Source organism: Vicugna pacos, chromosome 35 (genome assembly GCF_048564905.1).
Source record: "Vicugna pacos chromosome 35, VicPac4, whole genome shotgun sequence".
NCBI lineage: Eukaryota > Metazoa > Chordata > Mammalia > Artiodactyla > Camelidae > Vicugna > Vicugna pacos.
Window position 1 is genome coordinate 34,753,260 of NC_133021.1, and position 25,185 is coordinate 34,778,444.

The following is a 25,185-nucleotide window of genomic DNA, read 5'->3' on the forward strand; positions in this document are numbered from 1 at the left end:
AGTAAATGTAAAGGGGATTTGCATTCAAAATGTACTAAGAACCCTTACACCTCAGTAACAGAAAGACAAAGATCCCACTTAAAATACGGGGAAAGGACTTTAGTAAGCACTTATCCAAAGCTATATACCTGGCCAATAGATACTTCAAGCCACAGTGATGCACCCCTTCACGCCCGGCGAGTTAGCCAGAAAAACCAGGCACATAAAACTCTAAGTAAGTGTAAAATTTCGTGTCCCTGGGATGTGGGGAACCGGAACCCGCACGCAGCGCTGGCAGGGATGTAAACCAGGGCAGCCCCTGTGGGATCAACTTCCCCCAAAACAAAGTGCAGGGTCACGACCTGCCCAGCAGCTCACTGAACACCACCGCCCACACAGACCCAAAATGGACCCTTCAGAGGGAATGGTCAACAATAAGTAACTACTGCCGTGGAACCAACTGGAAAAACATTAAATTTGGACAATCGTTACCTTAAATAATTCTAAGCTGAGAAACAAAGTAGGAGGTAAATAAACAAAATGATAGCAGAGCTAGCAGAAAATGTGATGTAATCTCAAATCAGAGACTGTCTCCCCAAGCAGAGGGGTAACTGGAAAGACGCAGGCGAGACGCGGAATACACACGCCTTCGCACACGGTCTTCACCACCAAAACCTCAAAACCAGAAAACCAGCAGCACCGCGGACAGCGTGGGGCTTCCGGTCCAGACGCCCCACAGGAGTGGTGCAGGAAAACATATGTGGGGAGTGAGGAGGGCCGCGTCCCAGGTCTCGGTTGAGCCCCTGGGACGTGCCCGCCAAGTGTGGGTCCTTGGCTTCGCGCAGGAAAGAATTCAAGAGCGAGCCACAGGTGAGTGAACGTAGATTTATTCAGAGAGCTACGCTGAAAGGCAAGAGAAAGGCCACCCGGTGTGGGGGTTGGGTGCTCACATTAAAAGTAGACACACACTCCACAGACAGAACACAAGCCATCTCCAAAGAGGGAGAGAGGGGGCGGCCGCGAGGCGCTGTGTTGCTGGTTTTTACGGGCTTGGCGGCTTCACATGCTAGTAAGTGGAAGGACCGGTCTAAGCAGCCTGGGGAAGGGGCTGGGATTCCCAGGAAGTAGGCCATCTCCCACTCTTTGGCCTTTTGTGGCCAGCCTCGGGACTGCCAGGGCGCCTGTGGGCGTGTTACTCACCACGTTAATACATCACAATGGACGTGTAATAAAGCTCAACCTCTGTGAGAAGTTAAACATCCCTTCATCCTGAGCCTCAAGGCCTACTGGGGGTTGAACCTTTCACCATTTTGATGTTAATCGCTGTGGCATTCCTTGAACGGCTGTGCCCTGCCCCCTTCCATCCTGTCTGAGGAGGACGCGCGCTCCCTCCGCTGCGGACGCGGGGCCTGAGAGAATCCAAACGAGGGCGAGGGCTCCTGAGGCCTGCAGGCCAGACAGTCCCGCCCCAACCCCCACCCGGGGCGGGCCCTCACACCCTGAGCGAGGTGGCCCGCACCCCCGCACCGGAGGCCGCGCCCCCAGGACCACAGCTCTCAGAACCTCCAGAACCGCTGACTCACCGGCGGCGGCCGTCCTATCAGCAGAGGCTGTCCTGTCAGCGGCTCCTCCGCGGCGCGGCCTCCTGAGGAGCGGGCTCCCGTCAGAGACTCCTGGGATCGAGGAGTCGCCAGGGTCGGCGTCGGGTCTGACACGGGAGCGCTGGGCCTGGCCGGCTCCACCTCCGCTCCAGGGCCTTGACGGGCGTCTGAGGCCTGTGCTCCGGGGCTTCCATCTGGGGTGTTAACGACCGGAGGGTTTACCACAGGGGAGTTTACGACTAGGGGGATGTTTACGACCTGGGGGGGTTGTTTACGACTGGGGGGTTGTTTACGACTGGGGAGTTTCCGACTGGAGGGTGTTTACGACTTGGTGTTTGCAACTTCGGGGGCTATGACTGAGGGGTTTACAGCTGGGGGTTTAGTCTCAGTTCCCGGGTTACGTCTTGGGGGGGTTACAACTAGGATGGGTTTACAAGCTGGGTAGGATTTACGGCGGGGTGGGTAACGGCTGGGGTTTGGTCTGGGCCCCCGGTTTGAGTCTGGCGGGTTTTACGGCTGGGGGGAGTTTACGGCGGGGCGGGGTTTACGGCGGGGGAGTTTACGGCGGGAGGGGGCCTAGTCTGGACCCGGCTTTTGTGGCGCCTGACAGGAGCCACCTCTGCGGCCTGGCGCTGGCGGCCCCCGCGCTCCGGGCTCTGGTCCCACAGAGGGTGACCAGTGGGGACGGAGTTCTTCAGCGACCCCGCCCGCTGGGCCCAGGAGAGGCCGCAGACCCGGGAGCCTGGTCTTCGTGGGCGAGACGCCTCCGAGCTGCGGCCTGAGGGGCGAGCGCGCTGGAAGGCCGAAGGTAACCGCTGTCCCCTCCGTCCGCGCGGCCTCCGCACACTGGGTGCACAGTCGGCCCTTGAGCAGCACGGGTGTGAGGCGTGCGGGCCCACCGGCACCTGAGCGTTTCCGTACACCGGTACTGTGTGGGTGCCGTCACCCGCCGGGAGCCCGCGGACCCCGGCCGACCGTGTTGTTCGAGGGTCAGCTGTGTACGTGTTTACGGGCTGTGTTCAGTGTATGAACTACAGTTTATGTCTGTGGTCGTGTGCATATGCACATAGACGTGCCGTGTATGCATACTGTCTGTGTTAAACATACCATGTAGCGGAAAAGGAAACTCAACTTTCTTAAACATGAAGAAATACTCAAACTCCCTTTTAATAATAGAAAAAATTAAAAATCAGTTGACAATTCTTCACATAGTTGAATGGTAATGATGGGGATGGATGGATGGATGGATGGATAGACTTCCCACCAGAACATAGGAGAACAGATTGTCTCATTTATGTTTCATGAAGGATAAATTGGTAGAATTCAGTGGAAGGTAATTTTACAATAACTAGTGTGTGTGTATGCATATATGGAAATAATTCTGATCTAGCAAAATTTTTCTCCTTCGCGATTATTTTGATCTTCTTTCACCTGTGGGAGATGAGGCATGTTCAGATTGTTGCAGCTTGGTAATACAAACACAAATTGGATAAGACATAAATACCCATTAATGGAAGACTTGTTAAATAAATTATATGCATCAATAAAACTGTGTACCCAGTGGGGAGCATTTAAGGGAAAGAGGCAGCTCACTCCCGCTCTTTTATATATATGTATATGTATATATTTTAATAAAAGACAGTCCAGCAGTATTAAGTAGAAATATACTTTTATGCAGACATATGTTTGTAAATGAAAATAAATGTGAAATAAGTAAAATTTGTTACTTCTGAGGTGGAACTTGGATAGTGACCAAGGGATATTCACTTTTCACCTGTACTTTATACCTTTATATAAATTTGTGTGTTTCTTATGCCACAAGATAAATATCAAGCAAGTAAACAAACAAACCCCCAAATGAAAAACAGTAAGGTGTTGTGCAGAGACTCCGGGGCCCAGAGCCCTAACCTCTGACTGACAACCTGACTTAAGAGCAGTTCCTTAGCACCTGGTGCATCCCTGTTCTTACCAAATAAATGAAGAGGAGACCCCGCATTTCCGGGGTCATTTGGTTTCCAGTCATCTGTCAGCTATTCACATCATGATAAATGCAACAAGGGCCACTGGTTTTTGTGTTGGGATTTTTGTTTTTGGTGTCTCGTTTTTTTAATTGGAACCACCCTCAATTGCCAGTCTGTTCTGTGCACAGTCTTAAGGGTCTGACACAGGGATGAGATGCTTTACCCGAAAGCTCCTTTATTTTATGCATAATATGTGTAAGTTGCCATATAGACACTGTCTTCAGTTTCTCCCATCTCCTAAAAGAAAGACAATAGTCCAATCAGAATATCCCTCCTCATTATGTAATTTGTCTGTCAAAAGCTTGGGAGGGTTTTAGGTTCTGGCTTGATTTGTTTGCTGTTTCATGCGTATATGCTATAATTGCGTTCAAATTGACACCTTCAGTATAAACGTTTTCTTTTTTTTTTCTCTCTCATGATCTCACTGCCTTTGGTACCTTCTCAAAGCATGCACACCCCAAAAATAAAGTTCTGTGATTTTAAAAATGAATTCGTCATACACAAATTGTTGCCTAGGAAAAGAGCCATTTAGAGGAAATTGCAGATGCACAGATTTGAGTGAACTACTGCTCATAATTTTCCAATTAGTTCTTGTTTGTGTGTGTGGATTTTTTCATTTTTTAATGCTGCACCTTTCTCTCTTCGTTTTGTGTGTGTGTGTGTGTGTGTGTGTGTGTGTCCAGTGGCAAGCTCATTTCTCTGCCTCCTAGTAGCTGTTGAGGGGTTTATGAGATATGATCGTGGATGAGTCTGTTGGCCCCACTCTGAAATTTATTGAAACAGACCATCTTGTGTATTCAGTTTAATTCATAAAATTTGGAATAGGAGATCTGAGTGAGAATGGCCATGGCTTATCCACTAAGGTATGTGAAAAATGACTTTTAAGTGAGAACATGATTGAGTGCTGGAAGTAGACCAGAAGAGCGTATCAGCGATGGTTTGACTGACGTGCATCACAAAAACCTGGTGAGGCTTGGAAAGCAGGGATTCTGAGATCATGGACAGCCATGTTTACCTCCAGGACAGGAAACATTTCTATCCCCAAAAGGTGTTTTATGTTTCAAGAGGTGCTTAGGTAATCAAGTGACTGAATCAGTTCCCAAACGTTGTGAAACATAATACAGATGTTTTAGATTTATCTCAAGGGGCCTGGGTTTTTCAACCTAACACCCACACACCATAGATGCCAAAAACAGAAGGAGTCGCCAATCATGAACCCAGTAAAATGTCATCAAATTCAAACTTTTGTATGATCAGTCTCAACATATACCCCTTATTTTCACATGTGACTTAAACCATTATTTGCGTGGATGATGATTTCCAATTCTCGATTAAGTTTGAAATTGAATGATATCTCATGATATCTTGAATGAGTGGAGAGTAAGGACTATTTAAGGTCCCTATCATTCTCTGTTGGCTTAAAAAGATAACTTCCCAAGGAAATCTTGGTGGCATGCTCTCCTGCCATCTCCAGACCAGTGGGTAGGCAGGCCTGCTTTCACTAGTGCACGGCCTACAGAGGACCACTGCAGGACTGCTGCCACCAGAGTCACCTCCTGTCATTCTTCTCCTGTGCCAGGATCTTTGAAAAAGCAAGCATCCCAGCTGTACCTGAATTTCAGTTAGAACAGAGAACTAATGTCTAGTTTTAATACTTTTTAAGAATAGTATCTGTAATTGAGCAGTTTTCAACTAAGTAGGTGATTATGAACAATGACTTGTTATCTGATGATACTGCTGAACTTTTGCCTGAGACCTCTGATTCTTCTGTTTTTGAACTTTTCTCCTTTTTCTTTCTGGTTTTGGCTTCATTGGACCCTGGACTAAATGCCTGTCTCTGCCGTTCCTTCCTCCCTTGTAAGTACTCAGAGTATAAGTTTTCAAAGGGAGTAAGTTGGCAGTAAGGAATGCCATGCTGATATATATAGCTACTTATGTTTCTCCTTTGCATAAGCCCTAGAGGTCGTTCCATATCTCCGGAATCCCCAGCATGTCAGCTGACCACACAGCTCACCGCTGAACAGAAAGATTTTGTCATGCTTTTTCTCATACGTCTTTCTTGTTTAAAAACTTCACTCTCCTTACTATGTTTTGGCAAAATCAATGTATGTATCTGCTTCCCATACTACAAAATATTACTTCGGATACTTTTCTGTTGGGGTGTGTCCCGCAATGATGTCAGAAAAGCCTATTAAATCTTCTGGGAGGCTCTTGGGCAGTTTCCACTTCTCCAGCTAAAGGACATTCTTTTCTGTTGCTGTTGTTGTCCTGACTCTGCCGTCGCTGTTCTGGAGCCTGGTCTGCCCTTCGTTGCATCACTAATGTTCTCCGTCTGTGAGACAGGACTATGGTGGCTCTTCTTTCTTTGTTAAATCCAAGATGCAATTCCTCTGGTTCAGGTATCTCTAGACAGCACTTGATCCTCCTCTGGTTATTTTAGGTTTTGTTTTTTGCTTTTTTTTCCTAATCACATCTGTTTGGTTCTTGTGTTTTTTTTCTTTGTCTCAGAAAGTCCAGGAGACTTACATTTTCCTCGCCTACTCTCTCCTCATCTTAAAAATTTCTGCTAAAATAAAATGTATAGCTTTCTGCTTTCGGCTAGCCCCAGATATCTAATTTATGTGCATTATTCTAAATTTATCTTGCATAAAAGTCCCTTAAGTTAAGAAATTATTTTTAATAAAACAGAATTCATGTGTTTCACATTTATTCCAACTAAAGTATGTGATTATATCTTTGAATGGGAACAGTAGAACCAGAAAAACTGGAGTGTAGGGCCCTGAAGAGGACCACATTTTAGTGGAGGGGGCATAGAACAGAGAAGTAAAAGAAATGTGTGCCAGCAGCTTCGTGGCGGAGCCTGGCCTTTGGTTGTCATCGTTTTCTCAGTCCTCTAACCATGGAGATGTTTGCTCTGCATTTACATGGACTGAAGTATTTGAACACCTGTCTTAGACTTTGATCACCATGAGAGCTGAATGAAATACTCACAGTATCTGATGTTATGCTTAAGTCTGTCATGTACAGGGACCTTGGGCAGACCAAGAACCTCAGTTTTCTCTCACGACTTTCAGGCTTAGTCCACAGGTTCAGTATGGGCGTTGAATGAGATCACGTTCATGGAAGTGTCCTCTGTGTGTATGAATGTACCGCAGGATCATTGGCTAAATTGTGAGCAAATCGCTGCTGATAAGCCTTCTTCTTCCATGGAGAGAAGGCCAGCTGTGGACTGGGAACAGGATGGGCTTTCGGGATACTAAAGGGAGGCTAAGGGAGGCTTATGTGGGGACAAAACTCTCAAGGCACTGTGTTTGCGACTGTTTGGGGGAAGGTAGTGAACTAACCATCCAGATGTTTCTTTGTGACACATACCTGTTCCGTTTGCTCCAGCCATGCACCGTGGTGGGTGCTGTGATCCTGCAGTTCCTCCATAGCTTGATCAATGGCACTGCAGCTCAGTAACTGATCGTACATCAGGCAGCATAGAGATCTTTGATTAATCTCCTCCTGGTAGGTTTAAAAGATGGAAAACCCCCTAAGGGTTCCCGTTTGCTCTCCTTCTTTGCAGAGATCAGAGACAAATAGTTCCTTGCTGTGTTATTCTTGTCTGTGTAAAGAAGATTTGTACAAGAAAGTCCCTGGTGTAAACAGTATTGAAAAATTGTTCTGAAGGATTAAAGCACCTCTAATGATCCGACCCCAGGACTGAGTCTCCTTGCAGGCTGCACTGATGGTACGAGGAGCAGGCTGCTCAGCACCCGGTATGAAAAATAAGTCAGTCTAAACCGACACATAGCATCAGGCTTTGCTTCGATATTTTATTATAAATGTAAAAGAATGGCAGGCTTAAGATACTAGGATATACACACAATGTATCAACTGAAATTGGAGATGGAATTCAGTGTGTTTTATGGGCTCAGTGGGCATATTGAGCTAAGCAAATGGGACTGCTAAGAACAGAGAAAGCCGAAGGAAAGAGAAATCAAAATACAGATCCAACAAAACAATAACATATGAAAACACTTTCCAATGTATCACTTTAGAGCTTGTGGCAACAGGATTTTTTCCTGCCACATCAGAATGTAGTTCAATGTCATTTCTTATTCCCCAAACAGGAAATTTGGCTTGACTGAAATAATCTCTTCGGATCAGTGAATTGTTAACAACTTAATCCAACAAAGCTCTTCTATTTCTAGGCCAAGGTTGGTAGAGAATGTTTGAGACGTAAGCTGGGACTTACTGACAGCCCTCTAATGCACTGACAATGTTCTGAAGATTACAAATAAATCTAAAAATTACACTAAAGCACTGCCCAAGATGGCAGCCATCTGCCCAACTGCTCTGCCCCCTGGGGTGGACAGAAGTCACACACGCCAGTCACTGCCTTTATAATGCCTGTTCCTTCATGAGTGGAATCACTCTGCTGGCCTTTAAAGCTAGCTTTAGGACAGAAAAGTTAGAGTGGAGGAGAGTTTCTGTGAATAATCTCAAAAAGCCCTTTCTGAATTTACTGAGCACTGTTACGGACGGCAGTTCATTTAGCGCTGCTGGACTCACACTCACAAATATCCGAAGAAGAGGACAACTTGTTGCCAGTCGTCGCTGGCACCGTTTGAGGAGATCCATCCGTAGGTATGCACACCATGAACCAGCACACCTTAAAATGCTTCTCCATTTAAAATGCCGTTTGAAATGGGATCCGATGGACTAAAGGGAAAGCAGGAACCTGTGGTTTTAACAAAGTGTGAGGTTTTTTCGCTCCATAGGTTCCCACACTGCGTAATATAAAAATGTTTGTTGTGAATCTGCAGAAGTTCTGTAGTCCACCTGTGTGTGCTGTCAGGTTTCTGACTGGTGCCTTCCACTACTTCACAAGAATTTAAGTGCTCAAAGTGGGTCTATGTTTTATGTCAGTCATCCAAGGGCTATATTCTGCTATATTTTATCACATGTATTTTACAATGTGGTTCAAAGACGCTGGATTACTGGGAGCCTTTTCCATGAACTGCTAACACCATATTTTGGGGTCAGTGTGTCCTAAACTACGTAATGAGGTGGAGGGGATCATGTGTCTTTTGCATTTTCTCTGCAGTTGACCCCTCAAATGGATGAAACAGTATATTCCATGTGTCCTACTGGCTTTCCTAACTAGCCTGTAAAAATCATTAGCATTTCTCCTTAATATGGAACATTGTACAGATTTCTACTGAAATGTCAGCATATATTTTAAATTCCTAAAGCACATCCAGCAAAGGGCTATACTCTATTGTGTTTTTGCCATTTAGCAATAATTTACATCGATAGAAAGCCATTAAAAAAATCAAGGAGCATTTTTTTTTCAGATTGCCCATGGGAGGATTCAGTAGGAGAATTTTGAGGTATGAATTTTTGATTCTAGGATAGTCTTTTTCTTAACTTAGTTCCATAAACTGTGGGATGGGCATCGTTATTTTTTATCAGCTATTTTTATTTCATTTTTGTTGTTTGTGTTTTTCTGTTTAATCTCCCCACGTGTCATATATTAGGGGGGGACGGCAACAGTGTCAGAGAAGCAGTTTCTTAATTCTTGGGCCCATATCCTCTGCGCTCCCTATAACCGGGGAAAAAAGATTCAGAGAGAACGTGAGCTTTCCTCCCATTGCAGTGTCCCCGCAAGTATTCAAGCATCTGCCTGCTGAGCAGTGTCATCGACTGTAAGTTTCAAAATATTGTTATTCTCACTTAGTGTATTTTTGTGTTTGCATAATTATGACAATTACTCTCTTTCCTACACCCCCCACCACCACTCAGTATACTTAAAGTCAAGAGAAAAGGACAGGAGAAGTGGAAAGAAAATTACAAAATCCGGTTGGAAGAGGTCCCCATTTCTACTGTGCTAGCAGAACTTTTATTTCCATTGCACTTGGCTCTGTGGCCAGCATACCAGCTGCTTGGCCTCCCCTGTCCTCGTCCTTGTCCTCCAGCATTACTTAGTTTGCACTTTGTCACTGGCCCTGTTGCCGAGAATTCCTGGAGTTAATCGCATCACCAGGGAACTCGCATTGGCTCGGACTTGATGTGACAGTAGCAATCGCACAGTTAGTCTAGGGTGGGCACGGTGGTGCCCATGAGGTCTCTTGCAGAGGAGGGCACGTAAATCTAAGCTGGCACCGCTTCTCCCTGGCACCTGCACCTGGGGGCAAAGATACTGTAAATTGCAATGAGAATTTGACACGGATTGCGTCTCTGTCTACAATCTCTGAATATAGTGAACAAGATATTGCTAAAAGAGAATACTTGCTAAGCATTCAGGTATGGGAATTAAATAAAACGTAAAACTCCAAGGAAGGAGTAGGGGACAGATAGCTTTAAAACCTATCTCTTGAATTATTATATGACAGTGTCATATATCAGGACAAATGTTTCCCATGTTTCTCAAAAAATTATAAATATACGCATTGATATTTCAAAAGGCCCTTAAAAACATTTTTAAATAGTATTTTCAGTCTTTTTACCTGTAGCATATATGAAGTAGTAGCTCATGGTTTTAATTTGCAACTTTTGAAGATTAATAATGCTGAACACTTTTTGTTTATTATCTATTTATGTATCTATTTTTGTGATCTGTCTACTCAAGTCTTTTCTCCAATTGTTGTAGATTTGGTTGTCTTCATTTTTGATTAGTAGTATTTCCTTATATATTATGATTAAAAGAACTTTGAGAGGTATATGTATTATAAATACCCGCAGTTTGCTATTCCATTTCTTACAGTTTCTGTTGTTGAGAAAAGTGTCTAATTATGAGAAATAAAACTTTTCTGCCTGCACATGTCCCATGCTTTTGTTGCTTGTCTTGTTTATTTAAAAAATTGTCAGACTAAAGGTTGTAGAGACATTTTCCACTGCTTTCTTCTAGATCATTTACACTTCAAGATTTACAAGACTAAATTACTTGTTCTCTGAGTGGTAGGAGTCAAAGTTAATTTTTTTCTATATCAGTAGCCTGTTATTTCATCAGAAATTTTTGGTATGGACTTGCCATTAGGTACTGAATTGTTTGGAAGTCTTTGTTATAAATCAGATGACCAGATTAGCATGGGTATGTTTTTGGACTCCATATTTAATTTTTTGGTCTAATTTTCTTTATTCTCTCTTCTTCCATTCTGTTGTTTTTATTTAAGCTTATCTTAACTATTCTAGGTGTTTTGAATTTCCATATAAATTTTAGAATCAGCTTATCAATTTTTGCAAAAAACAAAAGCATGCTAAAATTTCGATTTAGATGCATTGTACGTACAGAATAATTGGTGCAAAGAGAATATTAGCAATGCTGAGTTTTACAGTTTATGAGCATGGTATAACTCTGGTCTTTAAAGTTTTTTTTACTTTCTCTTTAACAATATTTTGTAGTTTTTTACTGTAATATGCTTTAGCTTTTATTAAAGAGTTTCCTTGAAGTGCTTGGTGTTTTTGCTACTGTTGTAAATGCTGTTATTGGCATTTTCCCATTGTTCATTCCTAGCACAAAGTAGCACAACTGATCTTTGTATAAGACCTTCTGTCCTGGAATTTCTCTAAATTCACTTACCATATCTAGTTAAGTTTTTTTTGTTTTAATTTTCTTGGCTATACCTTAAGATAATGTGTAAATAAAGTTACTTCTTTCTTTCCAATCTTTATAAATATAATTCCTTATTCTTGACGTACCATGTTGGCTAGGAACCACTTTCCAATACTGAATTGAAGTGGTGAGAACTGATATCCCTGCCCGGCACTGTCACTCAGGAGAGATGTAACTGCTTGATGTTAGCTGTGGGGTACCCATAGATATCACTCATCGGGTTGAGGAAATAACCTGTTTCTAGTTTGTTGAGAGGTTTTATCCTGAATGAGTTTTGATTCTCAAATGCCTTTTATGCAACTATTGAGAAAATCATGTAGATTTTCTTTAAGGGCCTAATAATATGTAGATTACATTCAGTGATTTTTCAAATGTTAAATTTGCATTCCTCTGATCAACGTACTCGTGATGTATAATCACTTTAATATATTGCTGGATTTGATGACCTACTTCTTAAGGGTTGTTGCTGTATTCATGTCTAGCGTTCTATTGATTGATTGATAGCTATAGATGCATGTGTATATGTATCAGGTAATACTTGCCACATTAAATGGATTTAATAATGTTCCATAGTGAATTTCTGGAAAAAATTATGTAAAATGGTATATTTTCTTTACTTGCTAAACTCAATCAGTAAAGCCACAGGGACTGGAACATTCTTTGTAGAAAAAAAATTTGACGTTGAATCTGACTTATTTAATAGGTGTAAGCAGTTCAAATTGGTTTTTGAGTAATCTTTCATTGTTTTTTTTTTTCAGTCCAAACAATGTCCACCTACTAATTGCCTACACTGTTTATATCTGATGTGACTTTCAATAGTTGGATTGAAACCTACTATACTGTCTTGTGTTTTCTGTTTGTCTCTTTTGATCATTGTTTATTTTCCCCTGCCTGTATTTGAATTAGAGGGTTTTTAGAATTTAATCTTACCTCCACAAATGGCATAACAGCTATATCTCTTTACATTTTAGTGGTAGCTCTTGTGTTTACAGCATAAACCTTTAACTTATCTCAGGTGACATTCACAGCAAGTGTAGAAACATTTCAGCATTATATACCATTTCCCCAGTCCTGGTTTTTGGGTTTTTTGGGGGAGGTTTTTTGGGTTTTTTTTTTTGTCTGCTATGACTGCCATACATTTTAAATCTAGATAAGTTACAAACAGAACAGTGCATTGCGTTATATTTTCATTAAAGTCAACAATCATTTAAAGGCTGAAGAAGTTAGGAAAAATGTCTTTTATATACTTGCCCATATTTGCAGTTTCTGGTGCTCTTCATTTTTTTCTGTTGATATAAGTTTCCATCTGGTGTAGTTTTCCTTTTGCATGAATAACTTATTATAGCATTTCTTGCAGTGCAGGGCTGTTGGCAATGTTTTCTCTCAGCTTCTGTTTTTCTGACAAAATTATTATTTCTATTTATCAGCTTTATTTGGAGTATAGTACACTTACATTAAAGTTCATCAATTTTAAGTTTATAATTTGATGAGTTTTGACAACATATTCAGCCATGTAACCACCAACACGATCATAGTATAGAACATTTTAGTTACCCTCAAATTTCCATCCTATACCCCTGCAGTTAATTCCCGCCATCCCACTTGGCCCTAAGCAACCATTTATCTGCTTTTTATCACTGTAATTTTGTACAGTACACAATTTCATGTACATAAAAATCATGCAGTCTTTTATATCTGATCCTTTCGTTTTAGCATATTTTAAAAATTCTAGGTTGTTGGATGTTATTAGTAGTTTGATTCTCTCCTCCTGAACAGCATTATTTTCTGTGGATACATCACAATTTATTCAGCCATTTATCAGTTTGATAGAAAATGGATTTCTTTATAAATTTTGGTTATAATGAAAACAGCTGTCATAAAGACTCAAATTTGAGTCTTTTGTCAGTAATGTTTTGAGTTACATTGTTTTCATTAGCAAATGAATCATATGCTACATGTATGTTTAACATTGAACCTTGAAAGAAACTGTCAAACTATTCCAGAGTGACGGCACTACGTTGCCTTCTAAGTCCCCGTTTATGAGATTTCCAGTCATTCCATGAACTCTTCCAAGATTTGGTAGTGTCTTCTGAATGGTAACAGCTGTAGAGTGTGTTTAGTACTATCTATAGTGATTTTAATTTAAATTTAACAAGTCACTGGTGATACTGAGTGTTTTCTTCATGTGCTTATTTGCCATCATTGTATTTTCTTTTCTCAAGATTCTCTTGAAATTTTTGCTCATTTAAAACATTGTTATTGAATTGAAAAGTTCCTTTATAAACTCTAGATACAGTTCTTACTTAGATAAATATTTTGAAAATAATATCTCCCGTGTTGTGGCTTCTCATTTCTTAAAAGTGATTTAAGAATAGCATTTTCTATTTTTTTTAAAGTTTTGTTGACGTTCAACTTGAGTTTTATTTTTTGATTTTTGCTTCTTATGTCAAAACAAAAATGTTCTTTTGCCATGAAGATTTTCTCCTATGTATTTTTCTGAAAGTTTTATTGATTTAACTCTTACATGTAGATAGATGATCCACTTTAAATTATATTTATGATATGAAGTAAAGATTAACATATGTTTATGTGTTTATAGGTTACAAGGTCAATATCAGAAATGAGCTGTATTCTAGTATATTTATTCTGAAAAAAATGGAAATTGAAATTTCCATTTTCAGCAAGCAAAACCATTAACAGAAAAGATCTAACACATGAAATCCTTAGGGGTAATTCTATCCCAAATTTGTGCAACATATGTATACTGGGGAACATCAAACACCTTGGAGAGAAATTTAAGAAGATCCAAATATATTTAGAGATTTACCATATTTATGGATCAGAAGACTCAATATGTTAATATGTTAATTCTTCACAAATTAATATACTCAGTATATATTTCTTTTCAGGACCATTTGTTGGAGTCAATTCTTTCTCCATTGAACTAGATAGCACTTTTGTTAATTATCAACTGGTCTTAGATGTTTCTGGATTCCCTATTCTGTTTCTTCAATCTATGTACTTCTGTCTTTATACAAAAGCTATCATGTCTTTATTAATGGATTTTTATATTATGTCTTTAAAATAGTTAATATGAATCATTCAGCTTTGGTCTTCTCTGTTTAAATTTTTTTTGACCATTTCTAGAGCTTTTGCATTATCATACAAATTTTAGAATCAGCTTATAAATTTCTAAATAAAAAGCCTGATGAAATTTTAATTGACATTATATTGAATATATTAATTTGTGAAGAATTAACATATTGAGTCTTCTGATCCATAAATATGGTAAATCTCTAAATATATTTGGATCTTCTTAAATTTCCCTCCAAGATGTTTGATGCTTCCCAGTATACATGTGTTGCACACATTTGGGATAGAGTTACCCCTAAGGATTTCATGTGTTAGATCTTTTTGTTAATGCATTTGCTTGCTGAAAATGGAAATTTCAATTTCCATTTTTTTCAGAATAAATATGCTGGAATGCAGCTCATTTCTGATATTGACCTTGTAACCTATAACACTGCCAAGCTTGATTTTGGCTCTATAAGTTTTGTGATTATTATTTTTGGTGGTGGTGGTAGAATCTTAGGGATTTTCTATTGAAAAGATCATGTCACCTGTGAATTAAGTCAGGTTTATTCCTTTAAAGTTTTTTTTGTGCTTTATGTGCTTTATTGTACTTTTTAAAATCATCCAAATAAAAAGGGTGAGAGCGGGTATCATTCTCGTGTTCTTGCTTAGAGGGAAGTCATTCCGTCTCACCATTTAGTGTGATACAGCTGTAGGTTTTGAAGCTAATGTGGTTCCCTTATGTTTCTAGATTTCCAAGAGGATTTTTAGTGAATATGTATTGAATTCTGTTCATGTTTTTCCTCTCGAGCTTTTAACACAGTTATGTAACTTTTCTCTTTAAATTTGCTAATTTGGTCAAATTAAATTGATTGATTTTCAAAAGTGGAACCAACCTTGCATTCCTGGGCTAAATTCCACTTGGTCATGATGTATTTTACATGTTGCTGGGTTTTGTATGCTAGTGTTTCCTTAAAGATTGTTGAGTCTAGGAAAAATAAACTGTGGTACATCCAGATGATGGATGTCATTCACACAAGGAAAGAGCTGTGAAGCCATGGAAAAGCATGGAAGAAACATAAATGCATTTTACTAAGTGAAAGCAGCCCATGTGAAAAGACTACACGCTGTATGATTTCAACTGTATGATGCTTTTAGAAAAGGCAAAACTGGTGACAGTAAAAAGACCAGTGGTTGGGTGGTGGGGAAGGATGAAAAGGTGGAGCACGGAAGATTTGGGGGCAGTGAAGACGCTCTGTGTGACACTACAATGGGGGATACAGGCCATTCATTACACATCTGTACAAACCCATAGAATGCACAGCACCAGAAATGAACCGTAGTACGGACTGTGGCCTCTGAGTGATGTGACGTCTCAGCGTTGGCCCCGTGACTGCTGCGCATGTACCACCTGGTGGGGAGCTTTAATAGCTGGGAGGCTATGCTTGTGTGTAGGCAGAAGATACATGGGAAATCTTTGTACCCGCCCCTCAATTTCACTATGAACCCAAAACTGTCCTAAAAAAGAATCTGTTAAAAATTGAGTCTGTATATATGAAGGATAATGGGTTTTGATGATTTGATTTTCTTACAGTACCTTTTCCTGTTTTTATGCTGGCTAAGTGCTGACGTTATAAATTGAAGAGTTTGTATAGAATTGCTATTATTTCTTTCTTGTAGGTTTGATAGGTTTTACCGCTGAAACTGTAGGCCAAGGCTTCCTTGGTAGGGGCTATTTTAACTAGAACTTTAATTTCCTTACTAGGTACAGGGCTATTCATGCTTTTCTTTTCTTAAATGAGCTTTGGTAATCTGCGTCTTCCAAGGAATTTGTGTGTCACCCCCTGTCACTCTTTTATTGGCTGTGAGATCTGATGCCCCTTACCTCATTCCCAGGCGTAGTAATCAGTTTACTCTTCCTTTCTTCGTTTATTAATTATTACAGGTTCAGATTTATCCATCTCATTGACCATTTAAAGAACCAGCTTTCGGATTCTATTTTTTTGTTGTTGTTTTTCTTATTTCAGTTGAGTTGACTTCTGCTCTTTATAGCTTCCTTCCTCACACTTGCCTCGTGTGTGCTGTGCTCTTCTTGGTCTAGTCACTAAGGTATGCACTTTTTCCCTTGACATCAAAGCTTTCTTCTTTTCTAGCATAAGCCCTTGTGCGTATCGATCTCCTCTCAGCACTTCTTTGGGACAGTATCACACACTTGTGTGTGCTGTGGGTGTACTTTCCCCCAGTAACACCTAGGCTGTGCTTGACTGTCTCCACACAAGTTGCCGCTGCGGTGGACGGGCGGTTACAGTGCCGGCCACCCTGCCGTGTGCTGTCGTCACTGTGGCGTTGCTTGTGTTTCACCTGGATGTCTAGATTTTTCAGGAGAGTTGCGTTTTCTCCATTCTGGCTGGGCTAAAACGCCTGCAGACCCTACCCCAGCGTGACCCTCAGAATCTCAGTTCAGTTCTTAACCTTGGAGCAGCCTTTTCTTCCTGACAAGATTTGCCGCCCCCTACCCTGAGCATAAGAATCCAGCTCACAGCCCGGAACTCTGTCCCTGCCCTGGGCAGCTCCTGGTCTCCACGACAGACCCACAGATCCATCCTCCGCACTTCCCCGAAGTCTGACTCTCAGCTCAGCGGGGTCACGGGCACTCTGCTTGGACTCCAGGTTTTGTCCTCTGATGGGAAATGGTCCCAGACCAAGAACCAGTGTGACTGTGGAATTCATGCCATGAGCCTCTCAGTTCTAACAAATGCCATCGAATGGATGGCAGCCTTGCACTGTCTTCATCCAAAGCCTGAAAACAGTGGCCTCATGCGTCTTGTCCAGTGCCATGGCTGTCAGGGACGGGAGGAGCTAGCCCTGTGCCAGTTCCGGCATCACAGCTGGGAGCACAGTCAAAACCTTCTTGAGCACCTTTCACATAAACGGGTACTTCATGAGAGACACACTGTTTTCTCCCAGCAAGTGTGATGCTTCTATATTGTGGTTAAAAACAAAAATGCAGAAGGCACATGTGTCTCTTGCAGTGTAGCCTTCACAGATCATGTGGAGAAGAGGCCCAGAAACACCTGCTGCTGGGAGCGCCCTGCCAGACACTGACAGCCAGGGAGCCAGCCAGTGCCAGTCACAGGAAGCCCATGAACGTTTAAAATTACACATTTCAGGGCATCTCCAGCTAGGGCCCTTGGCAGTGTATGTTGCCCTGTTTCCAAAATGACAATGATAACCACAGAATGACAGCATTCAGAGGACCGCAGCGAAAAGGTGTGACACCAGGTGCGGTGAGGTGTGTCCATCTGGAAGGGCACGTTGCTCGATGTGCCTGACTCTCCCTGTCATTTCCCTGCTCAGTGATTTTACCGTCCAAGTGTTTGCAGAACCTGGGAGTGAGAGCTTTACAAAAATGGGTCGTAACTGTCTGGTCATACTTATATTTCTACCAGTACACTAGCAAATAGTACAACAAACAGCACATTTTGCTCAAACATACAGGTTTTGTCTTCATGTAGATAAAGATAAAGAAATATTACAACTTTCAATAAGAACTGGAGCAGAATTAAGGTAAATCCTTGCTCTTTACACATGCCAGGCCTAACCTTATGAAGCAGCAAGGAACAAGAGGTCCTGAGAGACCCTTTTTCTAGTTCTTTAACTTGAACATCATACCTTCAGTGTCATCTTTGCCCAAGCAAGATCTAGGCACAAAGATAAGGAGCAGTATTTCTCACCACATTACAAATTTAAAAGAACATGTATTTATTTCTGAGCAGGAAGACTTAAAGAAATAGTCTAAGACATGGCTATCTCAAAGTCACCAGAGCATCTTACTGTGAAGTCCTGTCCTTGACACAGAATATGTTTTGCTCATGGCATTAGGATGCCCTTCACTTGCCCTTGTGATCTCTCTGACATGTTTACTCACTGGCTGGCCATCAGCTGGGCAGTGGGAGGGACCGACGCATGGGTTTTCCACCATCGGTCACACTAGCCTAGTGGCAGTGCTGCACTGGGAAACACTTCTTGAGACTGTGCTTGCATCAGATGTGCTGCTGTCCCATTGGCCAAAGCAGTTCAGCGGCCAAGCCCTAATTCAGTGTGGGTCACACCATATGAGATATGACCAAGACAGGACCATTACTGTGACAGTCAGTGACTGGCCCAAGTGACCCACATCCCTCCCTGTTGTAAGAGTCACTCACCCAACCAGAGGGCTCAGTGTCTCATCCATAGGCCACAGACCATGGGATCATGGTGTCAAGCTCAAATCTGGGGTCCTGACATCACATCACATGCACATGCACCTCCTTGAATGCAGCCGCTCTTGACTCGGAGACCTAGGGTCTAAGACCCTGGAAACCAGTGAGGGGACTGGGTTCTTGCATCAGACACTCCACTCAAGTAGAGGAGTGGAGGTGCCCTGTCCTTCTGGGTCCACAGTGACCCTGAAGCCCTGCCCTGGCACAGGCACCATGTGCCCCTTTGCAGGGCTGGCAACCTTTCCGACTGGGCCTGCTCTGCTCCCTGGAGTGACCCTCAAGTCATCAGTCTGCAGGGAACCCCAGCTCTGTGTTTCCTTCTGCCTTGAAAGAGGCTCCCTTGTCCGTCACTTTCTGGATCTTGGCTTCACGTACTGGGCTCTTGTATCTGTCCTCCAAGACAGCCTTCCTCACCATTAGGAGTGGCTAAGTTACAGGTAGTCACCTTTCTCAGCTTGCTTCCTGCCCGTAGGAGGACCCCAGAGGCTGCTCTGCTTGGACTCTTGCAGTGCAAGCTGGCGTCACAGTGTTGTGTAGAACTTTCCTAAATTACATGGGCTACTCATACAGTACAAGTTGGTTCTCTTCAGTCAAGTCAGGCTGCACCCTCAGTGACCTGAGACGTGTGCTTCTCAAGCTGTTCCTACAGCTGTTCTGTGAGTAAGTGTCAGCGAGACTGCACCCTGGGGAAACCATGCAAGTCCTGGTGTGGCGGAGGAGGTCTGCTGAGCACCACTGTCAGCATTTCAGAGCTTGACGAGGGGTCCCGTGGGTCACACTTGATCTGAGCATCACTGTAAGAACCCTTTACCAGCTGTGGAGCCTTGGAAAGAGAAATGGTTTTAGTTTCCAAACCAGCGAGCCCTGCCTACTCTGCTCACTCAGAATCCCATGTGCAGAACTGGGTAACTTTCCTTCAGTCCTTCTCGCTCTTCTGTATCTCCTTGTAAGTAGCTGAAAGAAGCCAACGGGCCCGGCCCACATTCTGCCTGGACGTCGCCTTGGCAAAGTCCACACGTGTACCAGATGCACATTCTGTCACTGACGTTTTCCCAGTGGTTTCACATCTGCATAACACCAGCCACTATTTCCCCAGCTTTATGTAGAGTCCGTCTGACGAGCTGCCGCCAATCTTTGGTCGCTTTTCCAGCCGCTGCCCCCAGCCTCCACTCACTGCTCATTCCCGGGCCAGCATCATGAGTTCAGCTTTTCACTGCTGTTCTCCGCACCCCACTCCCAGGCACCAGTTTCTGTTCACCTTTGCTGAGTAGCAGACCACACAAGGACTCGGTGAGTTAGACCAACAGCTATGAATTCAGTTGGTTTGAGCTTATCTGGACACTGTTTATCAGCAGGGTCAGTGATGTGTCTGAGGGCAGCTCGGAGTCCGTGAGGCCTGGTCAGCTGAGACTCGGCTCCCCTCCGCGAGGCGTCTCGTTCACCAGCAGAGCAGACGGGTCTCCGTGTGGCGCCAGCGCTCTGAGGAGGCCCTGCCACGCAGGGCGGCTGGACTGGGAACTCCAGACAACACCTCTGCCACATGCGATTGGTCAAGACAAGTCAAAGGCCAGCCCAGATTCATGGGGTGGAGAAAAGACCCCACTTCCTGATGGCAGAAGGTGCAAAGTCTTTGTCTGGCTTTGTAATCTACAAGTTAAGTCCAGGACTTTTCATGTACAATGTACCACAGTGTTACTTACAGTAGTGTTGCACGTTACACCCCGGTCCTTATCTGTCTTATAACTGGAAGTTTGTGCGTTTTGATTGCCTTCATCCAGTTCCCCTTCTCCGGACCCCCACCTCCGGTAACTGCGAATCTGATCTCTTTTTCTACGAGTTTGTTTGTTTGTTTGTGAAGTATAATTGGCCTGCGATACTACATTAGCTCCTGTTACACAAAATATCAATCTGATGCATTTCTGTACATTTCAAAACGATCACTAGGATGAGTATAGTTAAAATGCATCGCCATTCAGAGGCAGCAAGTCACTGACTGTGCCCTTCACACTGTGCGTTTCATCCTTGCGACCCATGCATTTTGTGACTGAAAATCGGTACCTGCCCTTCACCCGTGTGGTGCTGGTTTATACTTCCACGTAGAAACACTCTGAATGGTCGCCGTGTCGTATCTTCCTCCATCTTTCTTAACGCGAAGCTTTTCTCTGTTCTTTCTTCCTGCTTCTTGTCACCTACCCAAAACAACACAGGTGGCAGAAATCCTGAACGAGGGTGGACATGGCCGGTGTAGTGGGAGGACAGGAACTTTAAGCAACTTGTTCCTCTACTGTAAACCTTAGGAAAATCTCCACTCTGCTGTCTATAGAAGGTTATCATGACTTAGGGCGTGGATGAATTTATTTAAAAACAGCATGTGTCTAAGCAGTGGAATACTTTGAAATGTTGTGAAGCTCACGGCAGCATCTACACTTCAGTTGAAAATCAAAACATACATTCCTCGCTTTAACAGGTTCCTGTGTGATGCCTGTTTTTTTTTCCCCCAGAGTCAACTTCTGTAAGATAATGAACGTTGATACGCTAACCTCTGTGTGAGTGAAGTGGTTAAGAATTTGTTGCCTGGCAACTGTTAGTATGTTTCATATTTGTTTGGGAGAAGTTCACATCTCGATATGTTTTAAGAGATACTGTGAATCAGATGAAAGCATTGATTTGACATTAAAATGGTTGTATTTCTAATGGCTGTCAAAATTATAATAACAAATGGTTCCCGTTAGCTTAAAAATAATAGTTGCCTTTGAGACGCACAAAGTTCTGGGGCATATTTCAGGCAAACCCCAGTGGAAAATGGGCTCCTTCGGACAGTTGTGGGCTTCATTCCCTGTGTCCATCTTTCAAGTGTTCATCTTTTTACTGTTATTTTTCCCATTTTCACAACTTTCTCTCCAATTAAGGCTTCCTGGGCAAAAATGTAGTCTAACTCAGTACATGTCTGGTCACTGCAGACGTTGTTAAGTGCACTGAAGATCAGTCATTGTTGACAGTGGGGAGGGGTGTGTTCTCAGGGAAAGTATTTGCCCCTTCATTCTGCTCTCTTTTTTGGCAGGAGAATTTTGTGGCTGACCAGGTAGCTTTTAACTATGCAGCACTTTAAAACCGAACAGCTAAAAACATAAAAATACAATGAAGCAGTATGTTTGTTTTTTACACCTACAGCACTAAAAATGCACCAATTTAGTGACATCAAAGGGGAAAACATGATACGATTACATTAGATGTGACAGAAAATCCTTATTTGGTTTTACCCAGCAACCAACTCAGTGTTTGAATATCAAGCTGATGCTTGCTTGCATCTTACTGTACTACGGAGAACACCAGATTGACTAAATCGAAGGCAATAAAATGAAGAAAAAGAAATTTCAAAAAAGCATACTTAAAAAATAAAAATTAGCAGGCTGGAGTAAAAGTGAGAAATGGAAGAAGCCTGAATCCCGCTTCAAGAGAGTTAGCCCAGAAGTCAGTGTACTTCTTTCTGTTTACACACAGTGCTTCTGAATCACTCAGCAAAGCCGGTGCTCCGAGCCCCCACCTCATCCCCCCGTGCCTGGATTCCTCCCTTCACCCCTGCGTCTGCCCTCGGGCACAGCCATCAGGGTGCTGTGTCCTGCTCCGAGAGGCAGGATGGCGGCAGAACTGAGAGCAGCTAAGGTCTTCAGGGTCCTCATCACGGCCTTGGTCTCGTGACCGCCGTGCTCCAAAGTGCCAGCCACGCAGGCACAGCGGAAGGTAACAGGAACCCACGCCTTCGGGTCTTTGAAGTCAGAGTGTACACGGGTTACTCCAGCAAAAGGTAAATGTTGCTATAATCTTGCAGATCTGCTCAAAAATAGATTATTTGAATTTATCGGTAGGACCAGTAGCCCTTTATATTCAAAACAGACTCTTTTCTTTGTAAAAGACACTGTAATTTCAGTTACTTACATTGATCTTTAAATACCCTTGTAGTACTTCTGTGGAGAAAATTCAGAATCTCAATCAGTGTAACATAAGGCTCTTACGAAATGAAAACATATGTGTTTCTTAGAGAATCACCATTTCACTTCATCATTCTCTTGTTAAAAGGTCCTCTTGAATGTATTTAAAGCATTCTCTTCAAAAAAAAGTGTACCGATGAACGATAGTCAGTTGATTCCACTATAATTCACATGAAAGTTGTCAGAAATTAATGTGATGTATTTAAAAAGCCCAAAGAAGTCTGACGTAGTCTGAAAATAATTGTATAGAATTCACTGAGGAAATGCAAAATTTTTAAAAATAATTTCAGTTTATGAAGCTCACATTTGCCTCTTGGCAAGCTGTCTCAGCTTGTCTGGGCCAAAGTATAGAAGTACCATAGCCTGGGCAGCCTGAATGACAGAGCGTGTTTCTTGCGGTTCTGGCGGCTGCAAGTCGGAGGCCCGTGTGTTGGCCTGGTTTGCGATCTGGTAAAACCGCTGCCAGGTTTGCAGGGACTGCTTTCCTGCTGTGTCCTCATGTGGCAGAGAGAGTCCCAGAGCTCTGGGGTCTCTTCTTACAAAGGGTACCAATCCCATCACGGGGCCCCATCGGAATCAAATTACCTCCCAAAGACCCCATCTCCAAGTACCATCACCTTGGAGGGTAGAGCTTCAAAGTGCAAATTTGGAGCAGTAGGTTAAATTCAGTCCATAGCACAAGTTAAAAAAGAAAAAAAGGCAATTCAATATTGTCGAGATTTCAGTTCTTCCCAACTTGATCTATAGAGTCAATGCAAACTTGATCAAAATCCCAGCAAGTGACTTTATGGATATTGACAAATGAATTCTAAAGTTTGTATAAGGAAACAGAAGAGTCAGAGTAGTCAACGCAGCATCGCAGGAGAGAACAAAGTCGGAGGACTGATGCCGACTACAAGACTTACCATGAAGCCACAGGGACTAAGACAGTGTGGTATCGGCAAAGGAATAGACCAGTAGATCAGTGGAGTGAAATAGAGAGTTGGGAAAAGATGCAGATAAATGCCGTCACCCAGGCTCTGACAGAGGAGCAAAGGCACTTCAGTGTGACAAGGACAGTCTCGTCAACAGATGGTTCGGGGGCAACTGAGTGCTCACCTGCAGAGAGATAGACAGAGAGACGGATCTAGACACTGACGTCACAGCTTTTTCAAAAATTGATTCAGAATGGATCCCAGTTCTAAATGTAAAGCAGAACTATGAAACTGCTGGACAACAACACAGGAGTAGACCTAGGGGGCCCTGGGGACGGCCGCGACTTCCTATAAGTAACTCAGAAGTGTTGGAGGTGGTGGAGTTCATTAAAATTAAAACAGTATGCTTTACCAAAGACACTATTAGGAAAAGGAAAAGAGAAACCATCCAGACTGTGAAAAAAAAAAAAACTTGCAAAAAACAGTATTTGAGAAAGGGCTGGTATCAAAAATATACACAGAACTCTTAAAATTCAACAATTAATAAAACAGAAGACTCAAAAATGGGCAGAAGATCAGAAAGGACTCATCACTGAAGATACGCAAAAGGAAAATAAGCACATGAAACATCGTATGTCATTACAGAGCTGCAATTCAGGGCAGTAGGGAGGTACTAGTACACACCGTGAGAGTGGCTGAAGTCCAAAAGGGTGACAGCATCGCACACCCGGGGCTGGGGCAACAGGAACGCTTATTTGTTGCTGGTGGGGATGAAAAATCAATACAGCTGCTTTTGAAGAAAACCAGCCCAGCTCATCGTTGTTGCTTGGAAACAAGTTCACCAGAAATGCCCCTCAGGAGATGTCTGTCCCGGCATGGCCACTTAAGCACCTGACAAATCGGTCTACCCACCAGGCCACGTCCTCGGCCCACATCGCGTGGACGCTGCAGCGTGAGATGGGCGGCCACTTGGGGCAGGAGCCCGTTACGTTAGTGTGCGGGTGGCGGCCTCCTGGACACGCCACCCGGCTCTTGCACGTCTGACTGACTGCAGTGTAGTGACAGCCAAAGGTGACAGGATCATCACTGGAAACCATCTCCTTCTACAGCAGCGATGGTGACCCCACTTGGAGAGCTCCGCCCAGCCAGAGGGTCGCTAGCTCGTTACGGACTTAAAATAATGCACCTTGTCAATCACCTCGACGTCACCGCGTTCAGGAGGGACGATCACTGTCCTCTCCCAGGACAGCGCGCGGAGGGCCACTGGACGTCAAGGTGAGGAGGAGCCAGGAAAACTGCGTTTTCGGGGTGGCTTTTTCTTCTGGGTAGTGTGTGTTCCCATTTGTTTTCCTTGTAGTTAACTGTCCCTCTTAAAGTTTAAATATGCTAGTGGTTTGTTTTCTGAAGAATACCAAACATAGGCCTCAGTTTACAGCTCAGCTAACAGATTACTCACATACACGTGCAAGGAAAAGCCATACAGGTTCTCCCTGAGATTTACTCTTCCTCTGCCCACACGTTTAAGGAAAATGCATTTTGGAGAAAAACAGTTTTCTTAGCTGTAATTATTTGTACACAATGAAATGAAGTGCAGTTCTCCACGCACAGGTTCCCTTCATCTGTGTTCACCATCTCTGGGTGTGTCTGAGACTGAAATCCAGAGCTGTTCTTGAAAGTGTTCCTTTGACACATGCGTCCCCACAGCATGACCACCTTGCAGACATCTTTGGAGAGAACCATTGTCTGA

At 43.0% G+C, this 25,185-nt stretch overlaps 1 protein-coding gene across 2 annotated transcripts in view; it reads left to right on the forward strand.

The window, feature by feature from the left end:
- Positions 1-654: 654 nt before the first annotated feature.
- ADARB2 (adenosine deaminase RNA specific B2 (inactive)) overlaps positions 655-25,185 on the forward strand; it is a 420,003-nt gene continuing 395,472 nt past the window's right edge. The window contains exon 1 of one of the 2 annotated variants that reach the window (XM_072955161.1): positions 655-849. The gene's annotated coding sequence lies outside the window, so the exon portion shown is untranslated. Of the gene's footprint in view, positions 850-2,121; positions 2,389-25,185 lie in introns of those variants that run through there. The other variant, XM_072955160.1, reaches the window with a different exon arrangement.